At 34.9% G+C, this 18814-nt stretch overlaps 1 protein-coding gene across 1 annotated transcript in view; it reads right to left on the bottom strand.

Moving 5' to 3' along the window:
• LOC119189554 (DNA-directed RNA polymerase, mitochondrial-like) overlaps positions 1-18814 on the bottom strand; it is a 36011-nt gene that overhangs the window by 3223 nt on the left and 13974 nt on the right. The window lies entirely within an intron of this gene.

Below are 18814 nucleotides of genomic sequence, written 5' to 3'. Positions count from 1 at the left end.
TAACTATCTACTTTTAAGATGAGCTAAACAGCGTGAAAGGCAATATAATGCGTTGTATATGTATTTATATAACGAAAGTATGTCTGACCTACCTATATTATATATTACTCTGGATCTGAGCAGAAACCAAATAGTAAGTCAATACGTGTCGTGATCATATTAGTTATAGGCAGATTTTGTGCCATAGACGTTCGATTCCAAGTTTTACTTTCCTGAAAGCGACGACAGTGTGTGTGAAGAACACATACCGTTATTTGTATCAGTTGTCTGTATCAAAATTCATTTATCGCAATCGACGCCTCGATACACGTAATACAAGTGCATACCTACTTTACAAGTAGATAAATATAAGTTTTTGTGAGTTTGTGAAACTATCTTATAGTAAGAAGGATTAAAAAGTACATAGCAAAGTCAAACACAAATTTATATGAATAGGTAAATATATAATTGTAGATTTGCCCGTGTAGGTATTATAAAATACCTTAGAATTTAAGCTATTTAAGTCAGAAAGTGAACAATTATAGAAAAGAGACTTTTTATGTTATAAGTTAGTGGTTATAATTAAATTTATCTATTTAGATATCCTTTGAAAACTTCATGCAATGGTTCTTATTAGATGAAACTCACAACATATTATATTTAAGTAATATGAACACAACAATATAATTGTATATAACTTAACCGCAGAAACGTCTGTGCCAAGCCTACGCACCAAGTTTTTATTTTAATAACCTGCAATAATAATGTTTTTAATGCGAATTGCGAGTTAAACGAACTAACATCAATTTAATAGAAACGACATACTTTTCTGCTATTACGAATCATCATTCAAACGTTTAGCAGATTTGAAATCAGGACCGTGACGTACATTCGATTGTACTCAATTTTTATTTCATATAAGTACATATTCTCTAAATTAAGAAGATAAGTAATTTTCTCATTACAATCGAAGAAACTGGAAGCCCAATAGTTCGGTCCTTTAAAAAATAATTAGATTTTTTTTTATAATAATGAAAATGGACGTCACGCCGTTTATATTGTGCTGTGTGTTTACATTGGCACAATGCATTGCAATTTACAATGTGTATAAAGAATTGAATTAACATTGTTCGGTGCTATTCAGTTAATTTCAGATTTTAAAGCTTTCAGGGTCAAATGTCCGTATCTTCATAACACGAACGTAGCGTCTCAAGCCTGTATCATTAGTTCATTAGTGCCGGTGAAAGTTAGAATTATTAATTATTCAATCACGGTTTTTATTTTGTGTTGTTTTGAATGCAATTCATATATTAAAAAAGTATGCTATAGATCCTACTGTTGGACAGTTGTTGTTGTTTTTGTTTGTTGGCCAAAAACCATCTACAAATCTCAACTGTAACTTTGGGCAAATGGCTTAAGTTTGTTAATTTTCTCTAATAATTATTATGAGAAGGTCTTGGGTTTTACCACACGGTGACGGTCTAACGTTGGAAGTCGCCAGATCTAGTTAATTTCGACCACTTGCAAGTCGGGTTAGCGGGGATCTCGGAGACGAATATATTTGTCATTTATCCTTATTTATTTGGATTTGATCTAGTCTGAAAACACGTGTTTTTTCAACGCCGACCGCATAGCTACTGAAATTGGGAATAAAAGTGAAGGCTTAATTGATTGACACGAACTTCGGCATGCTGATTAATCGCTAGCATAGGTGCATATGAAGAAGCGATAGCCTAGTTGGGTGCGGAACGGACTGCCAAGACGAATGTCCGCAGGTTCAAATCCCAAGGGCACACACCTCTGACTTTTCTCTAAAATCATGTGTGTATTCTTTGTGAATTTATCGTTCGCTTTAACGGTGAAGGAAAACATCGTGAGGAAACCTGCACAACTGAGAAGTTCCTCTTTAGGAATTTCGAAGGTGTGTGAAGTCTACCAATCCGCACCAGGCCAGCGTAGTGGACTAAGGCCTAATCCCTCTCAGTAGTAGAGAAGGCCCGTGCTTAGCAGTGGGCAAAAGTATATAATACAGGGCTGATATTATTATAGGTGCATATCTTCAACGAATGCTATTTAATTATCTCACTAAGACGTTAATTGCCCATTGCCGATATAGTGGAACCGTGATGGAAGAAGGAAGGGCATGAAATAAAACAAACTCGAGATGAAAGAAGAATGAAAATTGATTGCTGCTGCTATATGCTCCTAGAGATAACTTAAAGTAGTCATTTATGCTTACAGTTAATACATAAGGAAAAATAAAACACATAGATTATATTGAAATAAGTCCATGTATTATTGTTTTATATGATTGAAAAATGGAATATTATTTACTTTTAAATTTATTGTATAAACATATTTTGATATAATTTGTCTTTTGATGTACTGTTTGTGTCTCAAATATTACACTAACTAGGTATTATAGTTTATTAGGAAGTATAATAAAACCGTAAACTTAAGTGGAAAAAGAGAACTAGTTATTTTCTCATGTAAGCTCACACTGAATTGATCATAGAAAAATTTATGCATGCGAATAAGCGTAGGTACTTTCATTAACTTGCAATGTTTATAGGTATTAACTACTCGTCCTATTAGGTCCTAAGAGGACGAGTAGTTCGTATTCCTAAATTAAACATACTTTTAAAATTCTATCATAAGTTTGTTTCAAAAAGATTTTATCTAGTCTAGTATATAAGGGGCTACGCAATTTTAACCTGAGTGCATACGTAACGCTCGCCATTAACACCAACGTATATGTGAGTTCCTCTGTTCCGAGTGAGTGTTCGTGATAATTTGATGATCGGATCGTCAGCGGCATACGTGTCGTCGCACTGTGCTTATTGCTCTGTGTTTACATATAGAGTGTAACGCCCTTTGTGTTCCTTGTTTTGTTACAAAATATTGAACACCGTTTTATTTAACACCAACTTACAAATTAACTATGTGGTGTATGGTGTACGGTGACTGACGAAGCGGTTTCGTCTGAAGCTAGAATGGGATTACGAAATGTTTTACAGTGATTCGTAGGTGTAAAAGGGTCAGTCAATTTACAGCGGCTGCGAGTTCATGTTGATACGTGACCCTGGCCGGTATTTTCCGATTTTTAAACCAAAAAATGTAGTTACGAAATGTACTAATGTCTATGTAGTGTTTTGTACAACGTACATGGCAAAAATTATTAGTCATTCACTTTACATGTTAAAATATGCTTCTTTTTTAAAATTATTAATGATGTTAACATGGCAAGCTTTCACAATATAATATAATTTAAGCGTTTAACAAACTTAAGCATTGTCGAGTTCTTGTTAAGTACGATTATTTAGTATTTAATCAGTAAACAAACTAATGGCATACCAAAGATTATGTTACGAGCTCGGATACCCGTCGGGTGGGTCCCTCTTGAACAAATGGTGGTGCGCAAGCGCAGGCGTAATGCACAAATCTACGCCATGGATGCGCCAAAGCGGGAGTGCCAATGAACTTAGGACGGCTATTGACAGGTATTGCGTTAAGACAAATAGACGTACCGGCGACTGAGACAAACCTCCGTTCACTTGACCATACACTTGCGCGAGTGTGGGCACTGTAGGTAGGTTGGTCCCATGCGACCACAGGCCTTCTGACAACTTTCATGTAAATAATCACCTAGAGTAAATACGGAATTCTTGAAAGCAACTGTCTGAGTACCTTAATTTCCTAATTGACTCGCGTGTTTCGTCGAACTTGTAATACGTTTCGAGGAAATATATTCAATAAATGATTTCATTGAAATTTTGAATTGATTTCCTTCTTATATCCCACTGTTACGTCGCACTTTAACCGTTAAAGAGTTTTTGTTGCGGAGGATTGATTTTAAAATAAATAGCGTGGGCGTCCCTGTCGTCTTTCCATATTTGCATTACACTTTATGTTAATTTCTTCGTGGTTCATGTTAAACTTAATATAGGAAAGTGTTTCGTTGCCCTATTGACCTGTCATAGTTTTTCCCGTACCTATATTACCTATAAAGAGGTAAAATTCGTTTGTGTGTAAATTTTTTTACAGAGTTTGATGATCCAAATATGTAACCAGAGATAAAAAAATATCTTTCACTAATAAAACTGAAACTAATTTATAAAAAAATTGAAGTTGACGGAACCGCGAGCACAAGTTAGTTAGTGAATAATTTGAAGCTGGTAATAATATTGCATGCATCTTATCGTGTGATCTCGTGATGAACGGTAATGCAACGTATTAGCTTTATACTATCGCACACGCTAAAGGTGTCTTTCGGTACAAGCTTATGAGACGTCAACATTGGGACAGGTCGCCATATAACAATGATTTCTAGTAAGCTCACGATTTCTCGGGACCTCGAAAACTTCTTTTAAATTTCAGAAGATGGCTATTATTCTTTCGTTAGGTTGAAGAGGGGTTTACTGCATGACCGGCTCGATGCTAAGTTGAAATCGCCGGTAAGACCATAATAAAACCATCAAGCCTTCCTCAGTGCAACCCGTTTTCCACGCGAAAATAAAAAAGTAATGACATGGCGTGCTTGGTGCATGAAGCGTGTTGGTGCCGTTGGCAGAACTTGTAAATTAGCCGTCATCTTGACGCGTCCGATGTTTGTCTAATACGACATGATTCCATGCATGGCCCGACTATGCATATCGTTAGCATTTTTTGTGCAATAGTTTTTGAATATGGTTTATATTTGTAGTAGAATTGAAAAAAAATATAACTTACATGCATATTATGCGATATAATAACTTAATTTTATAACGTGGTATTGAAGAAAAATTCAAAGTTAATATGAATTGGATAATGCATCACAGTTCTATAAAGTTATACATTCGTTCAATGTCAATAACCTGTTACTGTGTCCTAAAAAAACTAAATGAATTAAAATTACCTTGCCAAATACAAGACAGGTAAAAACCAGTGTGCAAGTGAATAAGGAAGAGAATCCTGTTGCACCAATTGCATTTAAAGGTATTACTGAAATAAATGTCAATCTACAACGTTTTATTGAAAAGTTATTATAATATAAGTTTAACGGCTTATACATAGGGTGGCGTTATAAGTATATTTTTTTAAAAGCAATTTACGATATCGACACTATTCTTACAGGAATTATATTGGAGAAAATTTCAAAGATATTTATATAACATTCTTGATATAATATTATTATAATAAACATATTTGCCAAAATATCATATTTATTGCGTTAAAATACCGTGCAGTTTGGAGAAATATGCGAGATATATATACTTAATATAAAGCACAGAACAGTTGAATATTCAACTATTCTGTGTTAGGAACAATAAAAACTAGTACAAACTTGTTTTAAATGTTACACATCGCCAAAAATCAGCAATACTTTGTGGGTCAATGTGTACGCTTTTTAAATAAAATACCCAAGCGTATTATACACTAGCGATTAAAAATTTTGCAAACTGAAAGCGTATTATCGTGTTAGTGATTACTTGGATGGCAAGAATCGTTGAGATCAAGCTGCTTAAGTCGGCCAGATTAAAAATAAAAAAAATATAGAAAACAAAAAGAAATTAAATTTATTTATTACTTACCAGGTGTTTTTCGCTTGCATGGAAATACTTTTCTAATGTGGGTGTTACTATCTGGAAATGTCCAGGACGTGAGTACCTTATGATAATATACATATATCCTTGCCTTTTCTGCGTTTTCTTTTAGCAAATATCAAAACAATGTCAAAAAATTCGCATTTATAATATTAGTAGGATTTATACTCATTTATTTCATATTTTAATTTTATACTCTGAGCAGTTTTAGGTGTTTGGGTAGTTGTCTACGATAGTCGAAAACAGATAGCCTCTGTCACAAGGAATCCAGTAGTAGAATAACAATATTATTTATCATTCGCTTTAACGGTGAAGGAAAACATCGTGAGGAAACCTGCACATCTGAGAAGTTCTCTATAAGAATTTCGAAGGTGTGTGAAGTCTACCAACCCGCACTAGGCCAGCGTGGTGGACTCTCAGTAGTAGAGGAGGCCGGTGCTCAGCAGTGGGCAAGTATATAATACAGGACTAATATTATTATATTGTATATATCGACCATATATACCCATAATAGTTTAACGTTTATCCACGCATTGTTATTAGATTTGGACAGGGGAAACTCTAAACCAATTTGAAATCGATCCTCCGTTAGGCTAGATTTTGTAATCGACCTGACACCACAAGTATTACGAATTACCTTGGGATTCCTGTGGATTCTTCCAGCTAGATCTAATCTATGGTGTTTATTCTGGCTATATTCCTAATATAAATTATCGCTTATTCAAGGCAACGTTTGTAGAGAGGCAATTGAAGATGATTTGATATCGATTCGATTCTAAGTATAAAGCCCAAACACAGTTTTATTAAGACAAATTTGAGGCTCTAATGAATGGTGTTTCCTGTTCACCGCACATGCTTTCTGAATAAAAGAGAGAACAAATTCAGCACTTTAAAACTATACATTTTGGATTCATTAAAAAAATATAACTAAACTTATTCTAAAATAATAATTGTAGAATAATCACATGACTCATTATTACTTAAACATTAAATAATGGTTTCATGTATGTAACAATATATTGTTACATGCATTTGCATAGTATACTGTAAAACGTATTCTTACAACTAGAGCCAAGTTCTCAACGTTAAATAGATTAGCTTTACTAAGCCTATGTTTTTTTCAAAAAGCTTAAATTTGTTGGTAATATTCTTAAACATTCGAGGAACTCTTACATAATCCAGAATAAAAGATTACAGTGACTTAGTTTCATACCATACGCTCATAACAATGGGTGTGCGATGGCTGCAAAACAGCTAAGTCCCATTTTGCGACTAAGATGTCGAGTTCACAGAGTTAAGGCTGTAATTTTCGCATTTCTAGAGTAAGGTATTTGGTTCCACTTTGAAAATGATAACTTTTAATAATAAAACGTTATGAACTCTTATGGCTAGACATACTTTAAATTGGGTAGGATTATTATTTAGGACATTAAATAACTTTAACTAGCACTTTAAATAGTATTTGCAATTTATTGTAAAATCATATAATATTTTATACCCTATTGTAAGTTAATCTGTAAATACAAAGAGTTTCCATTATGGCGCCGACGAGCTTTTTGTAAGACACTAAGCATTTGTATTCAAGTGGCGTGTGCAGATTTGTTTTGTTGCCGTGAAATAACTCTAAAGCAGATATTTTCCATCTATCCTACTAATAGTGGAGTCGCGGGCAAAAAATAGGCAAGGTTCATCAATCGTTGTAAGGTGGTTATTGATTGTGACACGGTAATGGGCGAGTCCCAGCGCGGTGATAAATCATTTCGTTCGAGGAGGTCGAGGACTGAGCAACGAACTGTGAACACAGAACACACGCACCAAGCTCTGAGCGCGGCGCTGCTCGACGCGATGCAGTGCAGCGTCCGGACTCCGCGACTTTACGGACACGTCCGTGAGCGGCCGCGTACCTAAACCACTTTGTATTTTTCGTGCGAATTTGTCCGAACCGTTGTAAAATTTTATACTTTATTATTATGCCGTGCAGATTGCTTTTGAATATAAAGCAGTGGTTAATTGTTGTTTATGGTTTAAAAGATTCTTGGCATGCCGTAGCTCCTGATCGACATGAAGACAAATTATGTCCACCGTCCACTTGTTTTGGAAATCATTGACAAAAGAAAAATATTATGTATAATTAAATATAATGTAACTAAATGTTCACATAACAATATTTCTTAGTATGATGTTAGATCAAGAACTTGAAAGCAATTTAGAAGGATATGAGTTAATTTTGTAATGAGATACAAACGGTATAATGCAAATTGCCAGTGGCTGGTCAGATGGCTTTTTGCTAGGAGGAATCTTCGCATGTGCCGGCGCATGTAAATAGAACGCGGCTAGGCTATGTATTATACTCATTCGGTCTTATTGTTGGTGTTTAAGTGTAGTGACGCTAATAAAATATTATATTTCTTTGCTAAACATTATCGAATGTAATCATATTTACTATACTTCCTTAATAAACGTTTACATAGATTGGTCACAATGTATTTATTGTCAATAAATTTTATGATTGAATAAAAAACATTAATATAATTTTTTATTATTCGTAAAGGTATAACAATTACTTACGTATATAAAATACGGTATAAAGGTATAAACCGACCATAATACGTATTATATTTGTGCGATGTGCAAACAAGAGAGCAAACAGTTATTACGTGTCGGTCAGTATCGAGAATGAGTGAACCTACGTAACTGCATACCGTTTTATCTCATTGAATAGTTGTCTATCAGGATGGTACAGTTAAGTCTTTGGCGACAATTTTGCAGTCAGCCAACGTTATACCTACACACTTGAAAATATTAAATAAAGGATCGGATACCTGCCTTATTTATATTCACTGGTTTAACTTATTCAGAAGATTTGAATCTTAAACTGAGTATGTAAATCGACTTAGGATTCTTACAAATAAGGTTTGTGAAGCTGGAATTATAGCAATGTATAAATGCACTTGTGGGACATACAGTGAAAAGAGAAAGACCAAATAAATACTTAAATTTTAATATTCTTGTTGATCTTGTTCATCAGTGGACTGTAATAAAAATGTATTTTTATAATGTTATGTATTTTGACATCCACCGCTAAGATTTCATATTTATTAAGATAAATGTTTGCAAAATAAAAAATTCTGTGCAGTTTATAGTAAGGATTAATTTAAAGTAGAACGAATTGTCATTTTTCATGCTTACCTTCCATCTTCGTCATAATAAAATCAACGATATAGGTTGGGTAAATATACTTGGAAATGCAGGCAAAATGTTATGCTGCACATTTTGTTAAGTAAAAGTATATGTAGCTAGTAGGTAATAGTATTGTTAAGCTTCCCACTTAAATATTTGTGTCGTAGCAGTTCGAAAGGTTTTTTGTTCTTTCTAGTACTTCCTAATTTATATTGCAATGGTTCTAAGTTTTTTACAGCTCTAAGTTAGTTTCTGTCTTATGTAGATTTGGCCGTCCTGGTTCAACTGTTTTAAGAGGCGATGTAGAGCTTTTCTGACTTACCGTACCTTGCTTAAAAAAATGTATTGATTGATCAATCTAATCAATAATAATATATTAAGTACAGAGATTAATTTTCGGCCTAATCTCCCAATTCTTTTGATTTTCAAATCTTTTCTTTGAACGTTTAGACCGTTTAGATTAAAATCGATATTTCCAGGACATCTTATGTAAGATGTCCTGGAAATATCGATTTTTGTCACAACAAAGCGTGTCTAGAGCTTCCATGTACGTAATATCGTATAGTGCTATCCATAGCACTTACACTTGTAGCGATATTTATGGAAAATTCACAATCTTAAAACTACCCTAAAACCGACAGAAAACTAGGTTTATGTCATACAAATAATATATATTTGGAAGTTTAGTCGTTAGAAAGTGAGTGTTCTTATTTTTTTTAACACCTTATGTTATGTTTTATGGCTTATCGAACATACATCATATTATTTACGAAACCCTCGTCTGATACAAAGTGGAAAATATTCATATATTTATGGGATAATATCGTAGAATTATAATATCGGCATATAGGTACCTAATAATGAAAATAATTCATAACCGATCAAGTTATTTTCGTAAATTGCGCTTGAAGATGAAATTATATTAACAAGATGTTGTTTGGCGGATAAATATTCTGTTTCAAATCATTACAATTACTAATACGATATACGTAAAATTAAGTGATATGATTCAGCGGAAATTACTTCGCACTGACGTCAGAAAAAGAAGCGGCTAACAGTCATCGTTAGGCTAAAGCGAATCAGGTCTAGTCCCATACCATAATAAGAAAAGAATATATATAGGAAAGACTAAGTAGGTCCTCTATGTAGCTGCCTTTTTAGAATTCAATCTGATCTTTGTTTTTCGTTTAAATAACCCTAATGAGATAAGAAACAACACTATTTTCGCATTGTTTACTTCAAAATTTTGTAAACAACAAAAAGGGGAGAAAGACCTTATTTTATCATTTTATAGTTAGTTTGTAATCGTAGTGATCTTCGTTTAAGATCTGCAGATAAGCATTGTCGTGTTCTAGCTAACCTCTACTAATGTGAGCTGTAGCAGACTCGTGATAAAGGAGTTTTATTCCGTGAAACGTTATAACAAATCGCTCTTTCTTGTTCGGTATGTGTATTTTTAATTCTTATTTTGCTGTAGAATCTACCGTTTAGACTATAGACATTTTACCATTACCAAAAACAGAAACATATTACTGTGGAGGGTGTTTAGAAACCGCACGACATTATGTTTTATTGTTTGCATTTTATTTTGTTTTAGATTTATAAAAATATGATAAACGTTATCAATTGTAAAAGCATACTCGGTAACAAATAGAGCACGTATAACAATAACATAAGTCGTTAATACAGATGGATCCACAAGCAGCGAGATACATTGAAACTGTTGACAATGTGCGTTGGTCGCGAACGTACCAGACTGGTAGCATTTTTCATTGCTTAAATTAATTCGCTGAACTCGATACGCCGGCCGAGGGAGCTGCGTAAAAAGCGCATAAGAACAAACAGAAATATAAAACATTCCCAAACCGTGTGACAGATGGTTCGCAGAAAACGAAATTTGTCCTCCTTAATTATCCATCTCCTATTGAACATTTCAGACTATGGCCATGTTGTACCTATACAGTCAATACCAATGAAAACAAACCCTTGGCGAAGTTAGACAATCCCTATTTACCTTTTTTGTCCGTAAACTCGTTCAACTAAGTCTCAAGTGGCCTCGAGTGTTTGTCGCCAGTGCCTCGTTAGGTCTTTGTATAGTAGGTATGTACTCTTAGATCAAAAACAGTATTTTTTTCTGGGGGTTTATATGGTTCCCATTTATAATAAAAACTTTATAATAAATGTAAGGCAGAGAATTGCATTTATCTTGATAACATTGTAAGGTGCCACACTTAGGGTAGCAACCCTATTCAGAAGAAAGGAGATTAATATAAACATTAATAACTGTCAGTTATCAGATAATCAGGCCTCCCAACTCATTGTATCATCGCTGTTAAAGCCAAAACATTTGAGAGTAATTAGAATTAATGAGAAATGGACAGAGGCGCCTGTTAACGCGACCGAAACATGATACATACACTGGAATCGGTACTAATGGCGGCTTTGTTGATCATTTTACGTTTTGTTCTTTGTATTTTTCAGTCTTTAACTGGCATTAAAATGGGTTTCGTATTCCACGCGATGTTGTATAATTTTATTGTAAATTTCCTCAACATAAAAGGTCGGATTAAATCCTCACGAGCCCACCTTGAAAGCAGTTATGAGGTTGCGAAAATGGACCGTAATTCATTGCTAGTTCACGAACAAATGTGTAGGACGCAAATCCAGGCTGCGGTGTGCCGTGTGTGCAGTGAGCGGTGCGAACGTACACTCCACGGCCCCACTAAATAAGAGAACACCAACTGCACCGGTCAGCTTCCGTCTAGACAGAGATTATGTAAAATGGAATATAAGCTTCTTCCCTTTTTACATCCTTTTATCGCAACGAGAATGCAATGTTTGTGTGAAATCAAGTGTCATTTTATTTTATTACGTGATTTTACCGGATTTACGCTTACTATATTATTTGAATATCCTTGTGTGCTCTGCGACATTTCGCCGTATGTAATATAAGAACATCATTTGGAGATACGGATGTGATTCGATTTTTTTATTTGACTTGAGGTTCAATAACTGCTTTAGGTCATACTTGACATATACTCTACCTACATAATAGTTCCATATCTATACTCAAAAACAATAGAAACATAATAGGTCCTTTTATTTGCGAGAATCTCGTGATGTGTGTTCGTGCAACAGATGGCACATGCATTGACGGCAAACTAATCGACTAATATTACGTATTGTCATTATTAATGATCGTCGCTCGATATTGACGTGCCCTTCGAATGTTTACAAAGGCAGGCAGAGCCTATACAACAGATGGGTCGCGTTCCCATCCCCCAAACAGAAATTGCGGAAACTTAATATAAATCGAATAATCCATTTTTGTGCAGGGGATGTTTTGGAAGAATAAATCTTTATCGTGGGTGAGGACTGAGGAGGCGCGCGGCGAGGTGCGCGGGAGGGTCACAGACGGCGGACTCGGGTTCCAGAGTCGGCCATCTGTCGCTCTATAAAATCGATATTTTTTAGAAACCGGGTAATATTAGACATGTAGCTTGGTGGGGTTATCTTTAGAGCGCTCCCACATCCTACGCTTAGAATAACCAGTAACACGATGTTAACTTAGTAATACTTGATCATTATAGTATCATACGTAAAATAAATAAAAATAATAATACTAGGATTCTAATTAATCATAATTGTATTTTTTTTGTTCAAAATAGAGTTATCCTCAAATATAATCAAAATTAAATAAAATATTTATGTTAAAGGGTCGATGTTATCTATTTGGTTTATAGATACACAATAATCTATATTATATAGAAAACCAACACGAATTTATTGTTTATTTTTGTTGTAAAGGCCATTCCTGTGACTACCAAAGATTCACACTTATTCCTCTCACTCTTCCGCTAATGCTTACAGCCAGCTTTAGCCATCAAGAGAGACTGAGACCTAGAAGAAGACAATAATGTAAGCATAAGCTTAATTTAGATTTAGGGATTTGTTATCGAGTAATTAAAGACTGCGTGCTATCTGAGTATTTTGTTAGTATTAAAAAGTTTATGAAAGTTATGTACAATCAATAAATCATTTATTTTAATTAATGTAACCAAGAACTGAAAGATTTACTTTTTTATTTATTACAAGTATTGAGTAATGTATGTTAAAGTGCTTAGGAAGTTTTTTAGCACCGAGTATGCTAGGAATAATATTAGATGGATTCGTGGCTTTCATTAACATTATTAGGTTTACAGCTCGTAAGTAATTCCAATCACTTAACTCCGAGCTACCTGAATCTCGTAAACTTCTTTGATTAACTCTGGGAAGTGCGTTGAATTTAGTCGTGAGTCGTGACATGTTAGTAAAGTGAATGTACCTTTTCTACCCATATTATCGTTTCGGTATGTTTGTCTTCACGTACAAAGCTATATATGATTCACAGTTTATTTTTGGAGCATTTAACTCTGTATGCAAAACAACGATAAAAATTCGCAATAAAAGTTTATCCAAAACTCGTAATGAAGACCATTTATTCGAATAAATGTTTTGAAATAAATTTAGGATCGATTAAGCATGATTTGATAGATTTTAGGGAGGTTGATTTGAATGATTCATTAACAGGAAAATTTTCTGTATCCGTCATTATCTGCATTTAAACTGGAATGTGACGTCAATATCAGCGGTCAGTGGTATAATCGTAAGAAACAATCGGGCCTACAAATTACAAGCGTACTTCCCCAATCTGCGCGTGGTGAGATGTACGAGAGATGAGTCACGGGCGGCAGCGGACGCGGGTGGCGGGACGGGCGCGGGCACGGTTCCTGCCCGCGCGCACTGCGCACTGCTGAGAGCCTCCGGTGCAAGTTGCGACCGCGCGCCAACATTCCACGCGAACGTTGCCTCCCCGTGTTCGCAATCATTCTGATGCAATATTCAACTTTACTGCGTCCTTGCAATGCCGTAATTCATTACAACGAGTTAAGCCGATATGTAGTCATTTTTATTATTTTTTCACTTTGGTTACAGGTCTTATGATGACTTACACCCAAGGTCACTTCGGAATTTCAATTACAGTCAGGCTTAGACCTTGACTTAACTGGTTATATGGTATAATGTTTATGGTATATATTGTAATTATATTCCAAAAATACCCGTACCAAAGCTGTTTACGTTGTTATGGTTTATTCTATGGATACGTGGGATTATGTTCCAGTATATGTCATGTGGTACAGTTGCATCAATATGTAAGTATACGCGCTATACTATACAATTACATAACGCCATCACACAATGCGCCATGAAGTTCTTGGAGAATAGGAATGGAAATAATATAGAGCTTTTTTAATTGTAAACTATGCATTTATCATCAGTATAGTTGTTGCATACTATTGGCGAAAAAGCATTTGGTATCCAGTGTGGTATTTTTGATATTTTGTGTTTTGTATTAGTCTTTTGTGATTAACAAAAAAATTTAACGGAATTATAAAGAGCTCCTTACATATTAACATTGGACTTAGCTCTAAATAGATACACTTCACGTAAGTTAGAAAAAAATTAGGATTTAGCAGTTTTATCACATTTTAGAAATATGTAGGGGAGAAGCAAGCAGCTTAGAACAGGGGCAGAGTAAGACAAAGTTAATAATTTATGAGTATTAATCTTCAATTCTTTGTTAAATGGCAACACTATCATTCACAACTTTTAAAATGTGATCTAATAAAACGTCACTTATCTAATTTATATTAAATGCGTGATTTCGTGTGCGTTCTTTACATCTGTTCACTCGCAAATGTAAATAATTTTCAGCTAAAATAGTGTTTCATTGATTTGATTTTAAATGTTTAGAGTAAATTTAGGTATCTTTCCTTTACTTTTTAAACCATGTATATATTTTATTGTATTAAAGGAGTTCTTTTACACATGTCCTAATGTACTCTTATATAAATTTCGATTATGCTATACATACCAAAAAACACTTCTGTGATAAACTTAATAATACAAGAGGTAGAAATAAAGGCAAATCCCAGATTTTGACGGACACGCCTGCAACCCACTTTCAACAAGTTATTCTTTCTTTATTGTTACCCTACATTTAGATTGATTTATAATACTGGTGATGGCTATTTACATATTATTAAATGGGTCCTTTGATGATCAGTCCTAAGTTGCCTCAATAATATCCTAGGACCTAAGCTATTGTCAAGAGGGGCAGATTAGGACGAAAGTAATAAAAATAAATTAAATTGTTAAAATAAGCTGCTCAAAAAATATTTTTATTTCATATTATTTTTACTAAACCCTATAATATATTACTCTAACCTTTCTGATATTTACATCACACGTGTTCAAAACTGAAAAAAATAACATGCATTTTTGTAAGAAGTGTCAAACAGAGTCCTCACTCCTCTATATTATAATATATGTTGTCAGTGTCGACTTCCGTCCTATATACACAGAGCTTTTTCCCATTAGATAATGAGATTGCTATAAATCTGTGTTATAATGACACAATTAACAAAACAAATATAACATACCAAAATTAATCTTTAAATTGATATTTGATGTGATTAATGTCAAATATCTAGGCTATATCTGTAAAAGTGAATTGAAAATGATCAAACAATTCAGGATAAGTACACGCAATGCAATGAGGTTTGAACGTTTTATGTATTGAGTACAGAGACAGACAGAGACAAGCAGATGTAGTGGAGTGTAGTGGAGCATGTTAACGTTATACAAATAAGGTGGCAAGTGTCTGTCACGTTGAGTAGCAAATTGTCGTCGTCTCCGCATTTGTTCCACGCGGCCGCGCCATGCCTTGCCGCTGGGCAGACAAGTCGAGCCGTTTCATGTCGCGCTGTGCCGCGCCGTGCCGCGCCGGTCGCTTCTTGGTCGTCGTTTGTCGCGTCGGTCGCAGATCGCGCCACGTTCAGCCTTGTGTTGTCACCGCCTGCCAATGTCTATGTCATTGTCGATTGTTTCGCGGCAACTATTTGATTACCGAATAAAACAACAACTTTTTATTCACCTGATGAAAAAGCTCGAACAAATTAACTTTGTTTTTTTGATCGTGCTATTATGTTTTGCTTTATTTAAGGAATTTATTTCTTATTCTCCATGCCACTTCTGTACATTTCAGCTTTCAGCGTTTATCTACCTTATTCGAACAAGTATGATCTATATATTGAGTTATCTTCACTTTGAATTTCTGAGAATACGCAATATAACTCTATGTTTATGTTATAAGGAACTCGATAACCGATAACCTCTCGACAGCGAGGGAACCTCGCTCAATGGCTTTCGATTAGAATTGCCGTTACATGTAAAATCACACGCACAATTCTCCTCATATTGTGTAGCAGCACCTTCCAGATACTAATCGTATTACTATTTTAAGACGTACTTAGGTTAAATTAAATTCAACCTAAAAGCGTAGTGTAGGTACAGCAATAATTTTGAGGACATTTTTTAGGTAAAAATATATCCACAATTCGCCTACAAAGATTCCTTTGTAGCTAATTTTGCAAAAAACGACAGGATGCGGAGTTCGAGGCGTGTCGAGTAGTGCGGTGGCCCCTTAGGGTTACCGAGCTTCTCTGACATAAAGTGCCATTATATTTATGTACCTATTGTAAAATAATAGATGTCAACTTAATTAATCAGTTATTCTAATATGATAACTCCATATAGCATAGCTATTAGATATTATTGCAAAACAATATCTTTTCCGACGTCAAATAGGAATTAATTTACTGTTAGAATGTGATTTAAAAGATGTTCGTAAGGCCCCTGAATTAACTATGACGTTATATTTTTATCAAAGCTACGTATCAAGTTTTAATGTGATCTTTTAATCAATATCTGTTTGAGTCACATTAAAATACCTTCACTTATTATTTCTACGTATGTACGACGTCAGCGTAAGACGCTTCATAATATTCCTTAACATTATTATTATTTTCATAACTACTCACAAATCGCAATGCATCATTGTATTTGATTGTGGGTTCGAAAAGTGCTTGTTTCTTCATTAGAAGATTATTTTCTTCAAAGTTGTGATGCGATGCAGAGCGGTGTGTCACAGTTGATATGGCGCTGTGGCATCCCTGTGAGAATAGTAGTATCGGAGGAGGCGGCTGAGAGTGCGCTGCGGCGGTCGCGCGACGGTCGCGCGGCGGTGGCGCGGCGGTGGTGTGGCGGTGGCACGACGGTGGCGCGGCGGCAGTGCGGCGGCGGTGCGGCGCTCGGGCGCTCGCGGGGGTGAAAGAGCGAGGCTGCTGCGAGTCGGCTGTCAGGCCGGACTAACCCGTCGCTCCAGGTCAGCGCTCCAGCCGGCTATTTATAGAGGTGCCCTTAAACAGAGTAATTATTCATTGATTAGCACTGCGAGGAATAGGGATTGCGCTTCTGATAGCCATCGTGCAAACCAGAATTGTTGGTGGCGCCGGGCTTGTCCGGCTGCCACTCCGTTTGAATAACCAAGTTTCCAACTCCATATCGCGTTTAAAAAGCGATAACATATTATGGCACTAATAAAGTGTTAAACATCTTTATATCTCTGTAGCAGATAAAACTATACAATTATCTAGTAATATTTAATGTCTTTCAAAATGTCTCACGAATATATTCACAAGAATTTTGTAAATAAAATATATACATGTTAACGTTGCCAACGTCATCCTATTAGGTCAACCGTTACAATAAAGCTATTCGGTTTTATCAGCACATTCAATCTTTTCGAAGTCTTGTCTTTTATAGTCGATATCGCGCTATGATTGTATATTTTAAGATATACTTCTTGTTTCCTTACATTTCGACACCCGATGGGGAGTTAGTCCGCATGCTTAAGCGTCGCGCAGATGTTGTCAACTTATTGCCGAACGACATCTCAGTATCACGAAATTTTCAGTTACTAAGAATGTTCAAGTTACTGTCAGTTTAGTATGGATCTTATATTTATATACGTATATAGGGAAAAGTCGGGCGAAATGATAAAGAAAAAAAGGTTTAAGTTATTATATAAGTTATGATATTTGCTGTAAATTGTTTGGTGATAAAACATGATAAGAATAAGTTTTACTTTTGAGCTAAGTGGACAGTTTGTGAACTAAACTTTAACAGATACTCAATATGACACCTGTCTTGTTTATACTTTTACAAAATTCTACGCCGTTCTACCTCAGTTAATAAGGAAAGATGCTCTAATCTGATAGGGTAAGATGGTTAATGGCCATATAGAATAAACATGTAAAAAAGTAATGAAAACATTGTAATTAATTTATTTATTATACTATTGATGTAATAAATAAATATTATTATATTACAGTAGCGAAGGGTCCATGTAATCCGATTCCTGCTGGCTTCCCTTTCGTAGTTTATGTTTAATCTAATTTTCTTTATAATTATTTCCAGACCGCATTTATTCATATTATTAGTACCTATAGGGGTTGGTGGATTTCCTTGTGGAAAATGTCACCCTTCGCCACTGTTATATTGAGATTTCCTGTTCCTATCGCATAGATGATGTGAAAAATCAAAACAATATATACAGAAAATTTCCGCTTTCGTCCAACGTTATTGTAAATAGACTATGAAAGATCTTGGACTCTAATCCTGAATCTTTTTTATTTTTCTTAACTTTTCTCGGTTTGGATCTTTTTGAAAGGATCAGGTCAAGCACGCGACCAGTCGTAAAAAACTACACAAAATTTACTCCAACATGCGTAAATAATGTATATTGCGTCGACCCCACATTGGAGTGGGATAAGAACAGGAGAACGATGATTAAGGAAAAAAATCCGATCAAACACAATTTGTTTCGGTACGTAGATCGAACTCGCGGCTCTCGATTAACAACCTTGTGGCAATTAATATTATTTGCCTTTATTTTGTAGTAAGTGTAATATTACAACGTTTCATAATAAGCTAACTTAAAATAAATTAACGTGTACTTTTTTCGCGGCTCTACCGACTTTTCATTGTTCCTTCTTAATGTGAAACTATTTTTAGGACAAACAACGAACTTTTGTTTTGTTGTTTATGTAGGTATAGATGGTACATTTAAATGGAGATAGTATTTATTGTGATACACAGGTAGGATCATTATCCTACCGTAATCATAATCT

This window comes from Manduca sexta, chromosome 17 (assembly GCF_014839805.1).
Source record: "Manduca sexta isolate Smith_Timp_Sample1 chromosome 17, JHU_Msex_v1.0, whole genome shotgun sequence".
Classification (NCBI taxonomy): domain Eukaryota; kingdom Metazoa; phylum Arthropoda; class Insecta; order Lepidoptera; family Sphingidae; genus Manduca; species Manduca sexta.
Note: the sequence above shows the minus strand (reverse complement) of the source record. Positions and strands in the feature narration are given on the sequence as shown.